General features: G+C 35.8%; 1 pseudogene; it reads left to right on the top strand.

Annotated features, from left to right (window-relative positions):
- The first annotated feature begins 14,054 nt into the window (after positions 1-14,054).
- On the top strand, positions 14,055-15,791 carry LOC149186555 (putative methyltransferase PMT6 pseudogene; annotated as a pseudogene).
- The last annotated feature ends 637 nt before the right edge of the window (positions 15,792-16,428 follow it).

The following is a 16,428-nucleotide window of genomic DNA, read 5'->3' as shown; positions in this document are numbered from 1 at the left end:
GGTCTCAACTAGATCAATGTGATGGTATTGTTTTCTTCTATTTTCAAGCTAGTTAAAAATTGATAAATTTTCTGACCTCATTTCCATCACTAAACCTTATAGTTCGGGTCATTATAGTAACTACCTCCTTCTATCCTTAATATGGGTTAGCGATATTAGGGGGTGTGTTACAAAGTGGTATCATAGAAAATGTTCAACATTCGACCTTTGGAGATCAAATGAGGCCTTAGGGTAGTGTGATAAATATTAAAACCTAATTGTGGTGTGGGTTTATTTTATTAACGTATTTTATTATGATATATGTATATAACATAGTAATGATAATTCAATATGCTTATAGTGATATTGACATACTAACTTGAAGTGTATTGTTTGATCTAGACTTACGCCAACAAAATATAAATAATAAGCCAAGGTGATGATTTGGTTATCTATTTGAATTTTTTTAATCTGAAAGTTACATGTGTGTATGAAAGTACATAAAAAGACACTAAGATCTTAAACAGAAGAGGATCAAAATGGTTCAATATAATTTTAATAGGTCACAAAATGGTCATGAAGAGGAAAGGTTAAATGATCAGTGGAGAGAGGTAGGCTCTCCTCATTAGATGGTTACCTAAGAAGCTTAAGGAATGAAATAAGGAGTTCCAAAGTTGATAATGAAAAGCTTGTCAGAGAACAAGAGAGGAAAATAGAATTGAATGCAACTATTTGGTAATTTAATTGATGTTAAATTACTTACATGAATTATCAACCAGGGCTAGTAAATTGATGAAATACATGTGCATTGTATGTGGTAGGAGTCTTTTTTACTCATGAAATTCCTAAGTTAATTTGAGGTATCAAAATGCACAAGTTTCTCTACAACTATGTATGTAATTAAATCGCTCATAAAAATGGAACCAATTCTATTTATCTTACTTAAAATAATGATCACACTCTTCTTAAAATAAACTTCACACTTAAAATAAAATCACACTCACACTTTGCTTGAAATAAGATCACGCACAGACTTGCTTTAAAATGAAATCATTCTTGCTTTTAAATAAAATAACACTTTCTTAAATCAAAATCACATTTGCTTATAAGTAAAATCACACTTGCATTCAAATGAAATTAATCTTGCTTATACATAACATTACACCTACAATAAAATCACACCATAAATGAATCTACTTCAAAACAAAGAAATATTATCTCAGCTAATGAAAATCCTATCTATATCACTACAATGTAAGAATATTATAATTTGTCCATATGCACTAGATATCTCTCTTCCACTGAACAATGAAATGATTAGATAACCTTCTGCAAAACAATATTACACCTATATATAGCAATCAAAACTTAAATAATTAAATGAATTGATAGAAATCTACAGGAAACATAAAATGAATTGTTAATTGTAAACAAAAGGAAAACTTTACTATCTTGAGGGGGCCCTCCTGCAATAAGGAGGAAATATAACCCTTTCATGAGATGGTCAACCACACACTTAGATCACACAACAAGAAAATTTAACAAAACAATGTTTGTATAATAAAACAAAGTTTTTACAAAAAAATCAATTTTGTCTCAGCTATGCGGAGAGGCATATTTATAAAACCGTTATGCAATAAATGTTTCTGTTGACATAGATTGTCATTGATGTCAATATGGCAATATTCGAGGAGCTAGAGGAAGCAAAAAGAGCCATCGGAGGAAGCAAACAAAGCCATCAAAGGAAGAAAACAGATCTATTAGAGCAATGGATGCCAAAGAATACACTATCGGGAGTTATCGGAGCAAAGTATGGAAAAGAATGCCAAAGAATACAGTATTGGGAGCTATCGGGAGAAATATAGTGTATATGCATGCAAATACACTATCGGAGCAAACTATGGCAAAGAATGCCAAAGAATACACTATTGGGAGCTATTAGGAGCAATATAGTGTATATGTATGTAAATACACTATTGAAGGTGGAAGACTCATATATATATATGCATTGACACTCTCAGAAGCGGAAGTCATAGTTATATCTGAATACGTTATCAAAGCGGAGAAATATGTATATATCAGAGTATAAAGGCGGAACATGTATATATCGACGATATTGTTATTGGTGAGTTCTACTATATGCCATCACCCCAAAACCATCAACAACGATATATATGTGTGGACCCGATGAAACATATATGTTCAGGTGTATATTATATCACATCCGCCCTATCCGTACTCGCATATCGCAATACCCAAAAGGTTGTCCTCTTGCAAGCGCCGATTGTGATGAATGTTGCGAACCCAATGCAACATTACATTTTGGCTTAATATCATATCACATCCGTAGGTGAATTGGAAATCGGCCATCGGGAAGCTGCGTCTGCCGAATGCGATATATGTAGCGGACCCAATAAAGTTATAAATGCGGGTATAATAAATTTGAAGTCCGCCATTTAATATTTCAATAGTTTTTTCATATATTCCTGTGTATTACATTCAGGACCATAAAAAGGCGGGTCCGCATTCCCGTTGCATCCAACCCTCCATTGTTGATCATTCCTTCATGGATCCAACGGTCTACATATATTTCGAGTGGACATGTAGCTTGAGGAATACCCAATCGAAAAGCGGTATCCTCTTCCTTCCCATTGCTACGTGTTGCTTGCCAAGTGGAATCAGAAGCCATCCTCTGAATACCTATTCTCGCTTACGCCCCTTCTGAAATACCACTTGTGGAATAAGAATATATGTATTGTGAGGGGTTTTGAAGCCCAAAATGCATAAGAAACACTCCCGATAGTTAAGAAGGCCCAAATAATGCTGATTGCGATAGCAGTGGTGACATGGCAACTTTCTTTGTGTATTTTGGTCCTCGTCGTTGAATCAACATGTCCCAGGAGTGTTGGTGAGCATGAAGAGACAGAGGAAACTATAGTGACTAAAAAGCCAGGAAGCCGAAGGGTAAGCCAACGCAGAGGAAACTGAAAAGCCAAAGCAATGAAGAAGAGGAAAGCCAAAGGACAAGCCAGCATAGAGGAAGCTAAAGCGAGCATTGAAGAAGCCAAAGAGCCAGTGAATGCGGAAACGAACAGTCAAAGGCATCAGGAATACAAAAACATGAAAAAACAAGGAAGTATGTGCATATAGTCAGAGTGAGAGGAAGCCGAAGTTGAGATGGAGGCAGGAGAGATAGGAGAAGTAGGAGAAGTAGGAGAACAGGAGTGAAGCAGAAGCTTAGTAGGCTTGGAGTAGAGTACTATAGAAAAATAGTTTCTACCAAGTTAGGGTTGGAGCCCATAGGGTTGGAGCCTCAGAACTAAAAGGATTGGAATCCTTGGGAGTTGGTGCTCCTAAGTGCAGAACTATTGCCTTGGCAAAATAGAGTTGGTTCTCTGGAGGTTGGAGCCTCACAAAAGTCCAAGTTGGTGCTTGGAAACTGATTGCAACCATTTATATATTGTATCTATTTCATTACATTGTTGGTTTTAATAAAAGCATTTATTCCAGATATCTATTTCTGTGTTCCATGTATAAATGTTTTGGTGATAAAAAGAACAATTAAAAAGAAATATTGATTCGCCACCCCCCCAGTATTTCCAACAATTGGTATCAGAGTGGACTTCTTCATATTAGCCTAACAGCTTGAAGAATAATTCATAGTCATGATCAGACATCACGAAGCATCTGGAAAACATCATTTGTTCGATGGCACCAACTTTGGTTTCTGGAAAAAGAGAATGAAGTACTACTTAATGTCCCTTGGACCTGAAGTCTGGCATTTCATTCTAAATGAGAATCAAATTCCTACCACTCTTCCAACAGATCAAGACGCCTACATTGCAAATGCAAAAGCCTTGAACTCCATCACTAGTGGAATCATTGATTTCGAGTTTACAAAAGTCATGAATTGTAACTCTACCAAAGAAATGTGGGATAAGCTAGTTGGCTTATACGATGGAGACTCAAAAGTCAAGAAGGCAAAGCTTCAAACTCATAGAAGGAAATTTGAAAGTATGAAGATGGAAGATGAAGAAGATATTGCATCATACCTCCTTCGAGTAGCTGAAGTGGTCAACTCTCTTAAAGGATTGGACGAAAATATTGAAGAAAGTACCATTGTTCAAAAGGTCTTAAGATCTCTTCTAGACAGATTTGACTCCAAAATAAGCGCCATAGAAGAAGCAAAGGATCTAGATGCTCTCAATATGGATGAACTCCATGGAATCCTCACTGCCTATGAGATGAGAAAAGGTGGCCTAAGATCCAAAGATGCAGCATTCAAGGCCTCAAATTCAAAGAAGGGGAAAGAAAGGAATGACTGTAGTGATGACTCCAATGTGGAATCTGAATTGGCTCAATTTGTACGAAAGCTGAAGAAAGGATCTAAGCTAAAAGGTAAGTTCCCTCTTATCTATTTCAAATGTGGAAAAGTATATCATTATGCTGCAAAATGTCCTCATAAACATGATAGTGATGATGAAGGAAATTCTAAAAGAAGGGTATACAAAAAGAAAGGGATCAATAAGAAGAACTTCTTCTCTGAGCAAGATGAGCCTGATGAAGATGAATTTGTAGTCATAAAAAAGAAATCAGATGAGGAAAGTGACCATGATGAAAGCCAAGAAACATTATTCATGGAATTCACAAATGATGATGACTCAAGGCTAGAAGGAAATGTAGATGAACTGTTGATAAGTGCCATTGAAGAAAATGAGAAATTACAAAATAAAATCATTTCTCTCAAGGTAGAAAATGAGGAAACAAGAAGAAGAGAAGATCCCTTGGAAACAAAGCTAAAAGAAAAAGAAGAGACTTGCAAAGAACGTGAATTCGAAATAGTATCTCTGAGGAAGGAATTGGAGCAAGTTAAAAAGGGTTGGAAAAGCTCTCAAATACTTGAGACTATCCTGAAAAGTCATAAACCTCAACATGACAAGTCTGGAATAGGTTTTAAAGGAGAATCATCAAGCACTAAGAATAGTGCGAAAAGCTATGCTGATGCACTTTCCAACAACCCAAAAGAAGAACAAGTATGTCATCAAAGGCGCATCCCAGATCCAAAGAATGAAGAGAGAATAACTCCAAAGAAGAATGTGGATTCGAATCATGGATGCCATAGCAAATACAAACCAGTAGTCCATCAAAGGCCCATCTCAAATCCAAAGAATGAAGCGAGAGTATTTCCAACGAAGGAAATTGACACAAACCGTGGCTACTACAATAGGTACAAAACTATCTTTCTTGGACATTGTTTTCATTGTAAAAACTTTGGTCATCAAGCCAGACATTGTATGGCTCACAAGAGTGAAACACCAAAGCTAAAGGATCAAATAATCAAACTATATGGCCCCAAAAGGCAAGGATAAATCAAAACCTTCAATTTGTTTGATCCCTTGACCAAATTTGATCTAATTCGCTCATTATGGTACAATAATGGACACTATGAAAAAAATTGCCCACTCAAAAGAGGAAAAGCAAGTAGTGAGAATCCCAACATGGATAAATATGGCCTGGCTCTATATGCTCAAAATAATGAAAATCATTGCTTTGTGGATAGTGGGTGCTCCAGACACATGACAGGGGACAAAAGGAAGTTTGTCTCATTGGGCATAAAGGAAGGAAATGTGTCCTTTGGAAGTGGATTTTCCAGAATTGCGAGAAGAGGAACTGTTACTCTTATCAATGGAAAAGGACAAGCTCAAGATCCTCTGCTAGTAGACAGGCTCAAAGACAATCTCCTAAGTGTCAGCCAAATCTGTGAGCAAGGACATAATGTTGTCTTTAGCACCAAAGACTATGAAATAAGGAACTCTTCCTCAGGGGAACTTGTGGCGAAAGGGTTTAGAACACAAGACAACATTTACATTCTGAACAAGATTCAAGAAAATAAATGCTACCTGAGTCAGACACATGAAAGTTGGTTGTGGCTCAAGCGACTTGGACATACAAGCTTCGAAAATCTGATCAATATCAGCAAGATTAAAGCTGTTCAAGAAATCCCAAGGCTTTTCAAGCCAAATCAAGGAGTATGTGGTCCATGTCAACATGGAAAGCAAACCAAAACCAACCACAAGACCAAGGAGCTCTCTACATCAAAGCCCTTGGAGATCATCCATGCTTATTTATGTGGACCAACTAGAAATCACGCACTCCAAGGAGAAAGGTACATTGTTTTATTTTTTGATGACTATACTAGAATGATTTGGATATATTTTATAAAATATAAATCTCAAACATTTGAGTGTTCTAAGAATCTAAAATCACTTGTAGAAAATGAAAAGGACTCAAAAATTAAGTTCCTTAGAATAGATAGAGGGGGAGAATTCACATCAAAAGAATTTAATGAGTTTGGTAATATACATGGAATTAAAAGAGAATTCTCTGCTGCCAGAGCACCCCAGCAAAATGGGATAGTTGAAAGAAGAAACCGAATAGTTCAAGAAATGGAAAGAACAATGTTATTAGCAGTAGACTTGCAGCGAAAATTCTGGAGAGAAGTAGTCGGGATAGCTGTCTATACCTTGAATCGAACTCAGTTAAGACCAAATTGTGAATACAATCCTTATGAATTATGGAAAGGAAGACCTGATTTAGTAATGTACTTCAAGATCTTTGGAAGCAAGTGCTTCATAAAAATCAATGATGGCTCACCAGGAAAGATTGATTCTCAGGTTGATGAAGGGATATTCCTTGGATACTCTACATGGAGCAAAGCCTACAAGTGCTACAATTTTTGACTAAGGAGAATAGTGGAAAGCATTGATGTAAATATTGATGAAGACCTTCTAGAAATATTTAAGAGCATGAAGATGATCCTCTCATTGAAGAAGAAGAACCTGAAGAAGAAGAAATAGGTCAGGAAGAAGAAGTAGAGGAAAAATAACCACATCATACCCCTTCAAAGATGAAGTTTCTCTAGAAATATCATCTAGAAGAGCAAATTATTGGCAATAGAGATGAAGGGATGCAAACCCGAAGAAGGATGATAATTACACCAAAGAGAAACGTTATTGCTCTTCTATCCATGATAGAACCATAAACATTTGCACAAGCAAGTAAGGATCCTCATTGGGTAAAAACCATGGAAGAAGAAATGTCCAGAATTGAGAAAAACGAGACATGGGAGCTAGTACCTTGTTCAAAGGACAAAAACATAATAGGAACCAAGTGGGTATTCAAAAATAAAATGAATGAAGATGGACAAGTTATCAGAAACAATGCAAGGCTTGTTTGCAAAGGCTATTCACAAAATGAAGGAATTGACTTTGAAGAAACATTTGCACCAGTAGCTCGTATGGAAGTTATCAGGATGTTCTTGGCATTTGCTTGCTCAAAAGGATTCAAAATCTATCAAATGGACTTAAAATCAGCATTTCTGAATTGGGAACTTAAGGAAGAAGTCTAGATGGAGCAACCAGAAGAGTTTGATCTAACGAAAGGAAAAGACTTAGTCTGTAACTTGAAAAAGGAATTATATGGGTTGAAACAAGCTCCCAGAGCTTGGTATGCAAGATTGGATCACTATCTACAACAAAAAGGCTTCAAGAAGGGAGTGGAAGGAGGTAATCGCTACATTAAGACGGATGAAGGTAAGTTACTAGTCACACTTGTTTATGTTGATGATTTGAATTTTTTCTAGCAATAATGATGAAATGAGCCATGAATTTTCTCAAAACATGTCAATAGAATTCGAGATGTCAATGATAGGTGAGTTATCTCACTTCCTTGGACTACAAGTATCTCAAACTAGAGTAGGATTGTCTATATCTCAAGCCAAATATCTTAAAGACATGCTTAAAAGATATGGAATGGAAGACTGTGCACCCATGAGCACACCTATGACCACAAATTGCAAATTGAGCAGAAATGATGACTCCCCTCCAGTAGATGCAACTCATTATAGGTCAATAATTGGAGCCCTTCTGTACTTAACTGCTATAAGACCCAACATAATGCAAGCAGTAGGAATGGTGGGAAGATTTCAATCTGCTCCTAAACAATCCCATCTATTAACTGCAAAAAGAATATATGAAAGGAACTCCTGATTTTGGTCTTTGGTACCCAGAGAGCTCAACACTCGTTGTAACTGTATACATCGATGCTGATTGGGCTAGAAGTGTAGATGATTGGAAAAGTACTGGTGGAAATGCATTCTTCCTGGGAGACTGTTTAGTATCTTGGCTCAGCAAAAAACAGACATCCATATCATTATCCACAGTGGAAGCCGAGTATATAGCTACAATAGACTGTTGTACTCAAATATTATGGATGAAGGAGGCTCTAAAAGATGTCAACATAGGTACAGATCAACCAATTACCATATATTGTGATAACACAAGTGCTATCAGTCTCAACAAAAATCCAGTGATGCACTCAAAGACCAAGCATATACCAATCAAGTATCATTTCCTTAGTGAGCAAGTAGCTGAACAAAACATCATCTTGGAATATATCAATACTAAGGAGTAGATAGCTGATGTTTTCACAAAACCTCTTCCTCAAGAAGCATTTGAACATCTTCGTGAAATGATGGGGTTTATCTCTTTAGCATCACTCAAGTTCATTCATAAAGATGGTGCAAGACATGGGGAGTAGTTCTACAAGGCGAGCAGTTTGACAAGGTTTGACAGGGAGAGTCTGTATGCATTCCTTTGCCATTGATTTTAAAGGGGGAGAGCATAAGAATATTGCCATCAATAATAAAGGGGGAGATTATTGACATAGATTGTCATTAATATCAATATGGTAATATTCGAGGAGCCAGAGGAAGCAAACAGCGCTATCGGAGCAATGGATTCCAAACAATACACTATCGGGAGCTATCAGGAACAATATAGTGTATATGCATGCAAATACACTATCGGAGAAAAGTGTGGCAAAGAATGCCACAGATACACTATCAGGAGCTATCGGGAGCAATATAGTGTATATATATGTAAATACACTATCGAAGGCAGAAGACACACACACACACACACACACATATATATATATATATAGACACACACACACACTATCGGAGCAGAGAAATATTTATATATCGGAATATAAAGGCAGAATATGTATATATCAGCGATATTGTTATCGGCGGGTTCTACTATATGCCATCACCCCAAAACCCCCGACAGCGATATATATGTGCAGACTCGACGAAACATATATGTTCGGGTGTATATTATATCACATCCACCCTATCGGTACTCTCATATCATAATACCCAAAGGGTTGTCCTCCTGTAAGTGCCGATTGCGATGAATGTTGTAGACCTGATGCAACATTACAATCTACCTTAATATCATATCACATCCGTAGGTGAATCGGCCATTGGCCATCAAGAAGCCGTAATTGCCAATTGCGATATATTAGCGGACCCGATAAAGCTATAAATGCAGGCATAATAAATTTGAAGTCCACCATGTAATGTTTCGGTTGTTTTTTCATATATTCCTATGTATTACATTCGCGACCATAAAAGGGTGGGTCTGCATTCCCGGTGCATCCGACCCTCCACCATTGATCATTCCTTCATGGATCCAACAATCTGCATATATTTCGATTGGACATGTAGCTCGAGGAATACCCACCCGAAAAGTGGTATCCTCTTCCTTCCCACTGCTGCGTGTCGCTTGCCAAGTGGAATTGGAAGCCATCCTCTGAATACTAGTTCCCATGTATGCCCCTTCCGAAATACCACTTTTGGTATAAGAATATCTGTATTTTGCAGGGTTTTGAAGGCCAAAATGCATAAGAAATGCTCTTGATAGTTCAGAAGGCTAGAATGATGCTGATTGCAATGGCGGTGGTGACATGGTAGCTTTCTCTATGCATTTTGGTCCTCGTCGTTGAATCAATGTGTCCCAAAAGTGTTGGTGACAGAGGAAGCTATAGCGATTAAAATGCCAAGAAGCCGAAGGGTAAGCCAGCACAGAGGAAATCGAAAAGCCAAAGCAAGGAAGAAGAGGGAAGCCAAAGGACAAGCCAACATAGAGGAAGCTGAAGCAAGCGTTGAAGAAGCCAAAGAGCCAGTGGAAAGTGGAAACAAACATTCAAAGGCATCAGGAATACAAAAACATGAAAAAAAATGAATTATGTGTGTATAATCAGAGCGAGAGGAAGCCGAATTTGAGACAGAGGCAGGAGAAGCAAGAGAATATGAGTGAAGCAGAAGCTCAACAAGCTTGGAGTAGAGAACTACATCAAAATAGTTTCTACTAGGTCAGGGTTGGAGCCTCAAAACTAAAAGGATTGGAATCCTTGGGAGTTGGTGCTCCTAAGTGCAGAACTATTGCCTTGGCAAAACAAAGTTGGTGTTCTGGAGGTTGGAGCCTCACAAAAGTCCAAGTTGGTGCTTGGAAACTAATTGCAACCATTTATATATTGTATCTATTTCATTGCACTGGTTGTGTTAACAAAAGCATTTATTCCAACTATCCATTTTTGTTTTCCATACGTAAATGTTTTGGTGATAAAAAGAACAATTAAAAAGAAATATTGATTCACCCCCCCACCCCCCAGTATTTCCAATAGTTTCTTAGAATTATGCTTATTCTAATCAACATTAGCTATACTTAACTATAAAAGATAAGATATCGTGATATGCTCAAGATTTTCTATCAATGCAACAAATCATGAGGCGAAAAATATGCATCTCACTTTCTTTATGCGCCTTCTATGGTGGTTGACTTATCATTTGACCAAGTTGCTAGACTGTCTTCTTTATCAATCCAGCTTCAAAAAATGGGAGAATATTGTTGTCTCAACCAATTTCAAACTACCCATATGACCTATTTCTCGGTTGAAACTACACAACCTATCAGACGTTGGACTTAGCTATAGAAACATACATCAGTTGCAGAATCACTATAATTCAGTAGCTCAAGTAGATATTAAGTTAAATAATAAAGGCAAGTTATATTTATGAAATAGAAGATGATTATGAACCCACTATTTTTTCAACCTTGTAAACTCATACCCAAATTGTAGTTATGAAGATCAAAAGGGGAGGAACAGAGTGAAAAAGAGTTGTAAAAAAGAAGCAATTCTAGGGTTCAACATTCCCCCACACATAAGACATTGCATGTCCTCATGAAAAATTTAAAAATTTGTGAGTCCTTCGTGTTACTGAGCCGCCATAGATACCTGAGAAAGGACATCAAAGTTACTCCTCCTTGATTTCTTAGCACTAACTGCCATCCTCAGTTTCTTCATCAAAATTCTGTGTTGCAGGCCTATAATCTTCCTCTTAAGAAAATTGTTTTGAGCTATCAATTGCTTGTTTTTATTATACCTCAAACCAAGATCAAGGAAAATTTTAGGGGCTAATATTTGAAGATAGGCTAATTTTCCATGCTTTTTCCAAAAAAAAGATTCACCAATTCCCATTTATTCCTTAAACAGATTTGCCCAAATTTTATAAGAAAATTTTATTTTACCTTAATAATCGCCAATTTTTTATAGAAACTATATAAAACCATTATAAGTTTGAATATTTTTATTGAAATATCACTAATCATTTTATAGTTTTCATATTAAATATTAGTAAGATTCTCCAAGGTTTCTAATCATTAAGATAAATTTCCATCAAAATTTTCCTTGACCAGGGTGTAGTATGATTTTTTCATTCTGGGTTTTATGGATTTTATTCTATTCCTTTTCTGTTTCATTCTCCTTCTTCAGAAGTCTATTCAGTATTTCCAACTCATAAATTTCTTGCTTGAGGTTGTCTTGAACTTGAAGCTCTCCTGAAATATTAGAATGGATTGCTTCATTTTCTCCTTGGTTTGAGGATGTTGCAATATTTTTACCTATAGCTCTTCTTTCCAAAGATTTTATATAGTCATAAATTTCGTGTTGCATAGGATCAATCTTCGAAGTTATTCTAACTGGACTCTCAGCTGGTGATGGAATAGGTAATGATGGAACTGTTGGTGATGGATTTGGTGATGATGAAACTCTAGAGTCCATTTCTTATTTCTCTAAATCAAAAAAATTCGGGGATTGTCGAGGTTACTCATGCATTTCTTATATTGAAACTTAAGCTTCTTCTTATGGTAGATGATGGTTTAGATGGTGATTTAGTACTAAGATATTGCTTCTTAACTTTTCCCTGCTCTATTTTCTCATGTTATGTTCTCTTTTTGGATGAACTTTCTTCCTTAGTGCTAGCTTTCTTTCTTTTAAGATTTTTCTTTTTAAGATTCACTAACATATCTCTAAGAGGAGACTCATCCTTTGAATGTGGCCCTTGTTGTGGAGGTGAGTTATTTTCCATCGGCAACTTCCTTCTACTTTAGTTTGTCTTACCACTGGGCTCTTCTATTTTTGCTTCCTTGAAATGATTTATAACTAATAAATCTTCCCAATTGTCTCCTATGTTTCTCATATTTCCTTCATTCAAGATTTTCACTATGCCATGATGGTATAAAGCATTATCTATAGATTATATTTTTCTTTGAACATTACCAACCATCTTTCTTAAACTTGGAATTAGGAAATATGATAGGTGAATTTCATTTCCATCTAGAAAATTCATCATTAAACGTGATTGATAAAATAACATGTTACTGAATCTTCCTTCACAAGTTATAAAATTTTGAATGATTAGCAGAAAATGCCTTCATTTATTCTTCAAAGTCATGGCTAGTATTCCCCTTTTAGAAAGAAAAATGTCCATACCTAGATTATTGAGAAAAGCTCTCCATTTTTTTCTTCAATCCTTTTGTTCTTAAACCATCTCTCTCCAATTCTTGGAAATCTTGTGGCTTCTACTGCGAAAGACCATATTAACACAAGGTTCATGTCCCCAATTTCTTCTTCAATTTTGTCATATGCCCTATCGAAATATTTTGTTACCTCCTCACGCCCATTGATTTTCTCTACGAATTCTAGCCACCTTCCATGGTGCAACAATTGTTTGACCTATGGATATCCCTCAATAAACTTAATACCATTCGACTCTGACCTTACAATGACTCCCATGGTAGAGAAGTATAGACCATAGTTTCTCTTTTGACAAGGTTAACGACTGAGAGAAATTTGAGTATGGAATGAATTAGAAAATAGACTTTAGGTGAGGGTGGTCTCGACAATAACAAAGGGCTTAGTAAAATGGAGATGATTGGGCATGAAGAGGATTGATGAATGGAGAGGAGAGGGAGATTTTTGAATTATATCACGGTTAAACCCCGACTTGGTTGACAATACACTGATATTTTTGTTAAAACCCAAGTCGTGTGATAATAACTAAGGGTAATCATTATTTAGTATAGCAGTAGGAATGATTACTCATCATTTATTTCATAATTCAAATGTTATACCTTTATTATATAACTTAATATTTACATACCTTTGATCCTTTGTCTTACTGATTTTGATTTTTCCTTTATAGGTTGTCAAGTTGCCTTAGCTACAATATTCATTAGAGTTGTTTTTTCCATGATTTTTATTTGGCTTGGTTGCAATCTGCAAATTCATCGACAAAATTCTGTTAGAGTTGTAGATTTTTGACAATTCCATAGCTGCATTATTTTCAAAAGAGAAGAGAGGAATCAAAAGAAAATGGGATTAGAATAGGGAAAATAAAATCTATGCTGCCAAGAACTCTTGGGTTTCAACCTGGATTTTTTGTATAAACATGGCAAGAATGTCAATTTTCATGTTTATACAATTATATATATATGTGTGTGTGTGTGTGTGTGTGTGTATCTATCTATCTATCTATATATATATATAATTTCTTAATATATTTTATTTTTGAGAAAGAAAGTAGAAGACTAAGTTGGAGACGAAGAATAATCTTCCTTAACCAATTTCAAATGAAAATTATGTTACAAATTTCTAATAAATTTTCGATTGTTAATTGCTTATGATCTATTTGTTAGATATGACCATTTATTTTCAACTTTGTAAGTTTGAAGGCCATTTGACTCGTTTTGAAGGTATTTCACAAATTTAGTTGCCTTCAACTGAATTTCTTAGATATATTTGTGTGTGATATGGTGAAAAACACTGAAAAGATGGGTGTATACGTGGCTAGCTGACCTGTTTCATCTTGTTAATGTTTTCATCTAAATATGGGCTTTTCACTTTCCTCCATGTTCGATGTACAATCAAGGAAGACGGTGATGCTGGATTTCACATTGATGATAGTTACTTTTTTTGTTCGAACATTATTTGGCACCAAGCACGTGATCTTTACTCACGCACCATTGATCTCAACTAGGAAGCAGTGGTTAAGTAATAAGGCGTTTCTCAATTTTAAAGCTAATGTGATAAAGATACCTATAGAAGGAATGAAGGTTTGGTCATTGAATTACACTGATTATGTTCCTTGTCATGATTTAAAGTATATCAACACTTTGAAAATTTTGAATTATTCTCAAAGAGTGAATTTCTAAATAAATTTGTCCTCTCCACTTGAGGAACAACCTTTATGTTTAATACCTCCTCCCAAAGAATACAAGATCCCAATAAAATCTCCAATCATTAAATATTATGTGTGGTGAAGCAATATGAACCACTCGCATCTAGCAAAAAGCCAAAGGTGGGCAAAATTGGGTGCATAAGCAAGCTAAACTATGGTGGTTCCCAAGCGGTGGTACTCATTTCAAGCATGGAGCTTTAGATTAAATCCAAATGTTGAGAAACATGATATCTAATGGAATGGGGGATTTACGATCCGCATTACTGGTGCAAGTTCTTGATGTTGGCTGTGGTTTTGCAAGTTTTCCAGCTTATCTACTTCCACTAGGTATATAGACAATATCATTTTCTCCAAAGCATGGGCATGAAAATTAGATTCAATTTTCTCTTTAATGAGGAACTGGTGCCATGATTACAATTCTTGTTACAACACAACTAGCTTATCTAAGAAATTCATTTGAAATGGTCCATTATTCACATTGTTGTGTCCATTGGCATGAAAATGATGGTGTTCTACTGAAAGAAGTGGATCACCTTTTGAGAGCTAGTGGTTACTTTGTTTATTTTGCATCTTCTACTTACGAGAAGGATAAATATTATCCCCATCAATAGGAGAAGTTGATGTCTGATAACTTGAACATGTGGGAATATAATTTCTTGTCAACCTCCAATAGCAATTTGGTTCAAGCGAGGAGACAAGGCATGCCAACTAGAGAAAGAAAAATACAAAATCCTAGTTTTATGTGATGAGGAACCTGATCCAAAACAATCATGGAAGAAACCATTAAGGAATTGTCTAAATTTAAGTCCAGAAGCAGAGTACATTCGACAACTTCCTCCATTGTCGAAGTGTTTATCAATCTTCCCTAAATGACATGAGAAAATAGGGATCACTGCTGAAAATTTTAGTGCAAACACAACATTTTGATAGAGGGAAGTCAATGAATATTGGACACTTATGAATGTTAGTAAATATGATATTCGAAATGTAATGGATATGATCTCTTTCTATGGCAGATTTGCTACTGGTTTAAGCACAAAACTAGTTTGGGTGTTGAATATAATTCCTCCAAGCTCAAGGAATACTTTACCTGTTATCGATGTTAGAGGCTTGATTGGATCTTTTCATGATTGGCGTAATCAATTTTCTACTTATCCACGTACATATGATTTGTTTCATGCATTCCAATTGTTTTCATACTACAAAGGCGATAGCATAGGTTTCCAAATAGAAGACATTATACTGGAGGTGGATCACATTCTTTGGCCAATGGGATTTTTCATCATCCAATATGACAACTGTAATCTCAAAAGTGGCAGATATTGCACCCAAGTTTCTCTGGGATGCAAAAGTATATAATTTGGAAGCCGAGGAGAGCAACTGCTAATTTTCCAAAAGGTGTTGGAATCTGTCCTTCAGTAGGGTATTAATGCCAACGGTGATAGAACTTGTCTGTGGGATATTAATGCCAGTACATATATTAATCACATTTTCAAATCAATATGGATGGTCAAAAAAATACGTTTTTTAAATTTAAAATCACATTATGAATGAAGGTTTCATAAAAAAATTAAAATTCCAACCTGCATAACATTAATTACAAAGTCCAATAATGGAATGTTTCAAAACAAATCAAAGTTTTCGATGTCAAGAGAAAAAGTTTTCAATCAGAAAGAGCCTTCTTAGTCTTCAAACTTTTTGCCATCTGTGTAACTGTATGCTTGCAAATTCTCTCAAAATCTTCTTCAAATCTGTCAACAAAACTGGATCACTGATTCTGCTCCTAGAAAATTGTAACTTGTCTTTCAAAAACGAACCCTTTTCCTTTGAATTTGGAACTGATGTACTCCAGAATTGCCACATGCTAAAGTTGTCTGCTAGACATTTGGGATTGATCGTTCCTAATTGCTGATATCTCTCCTGAAAGACTAGTGTGATCTTCTACGATTTAGGATGATCCTCATAGCTGTCATCTACCATTTGTTCTTGGGGGTGTCCAAAATATGTTAAAAACGAAATTTTGT

The sequence above is a fragment of the Pinus tabuliformis genome, chromosome 3_1 (genome assembly GCF_031772625.1).
Source record: "Pinus tabuliformis cultivar Carrire ecotype Pingquan chromosome 3_1, CPIR1, whole genome shotgun sequence".
NCBI lineage: Eukaryota > Viridiplantae > Streptophyta > Pinopsida > Pinales > Pinaceae > Pinus > Pinus tabuliformis.
Note: the sequence above shows the minus strand (reverse complement) of the source record. Positions and strands in the feature narration are given on the sequence as shown.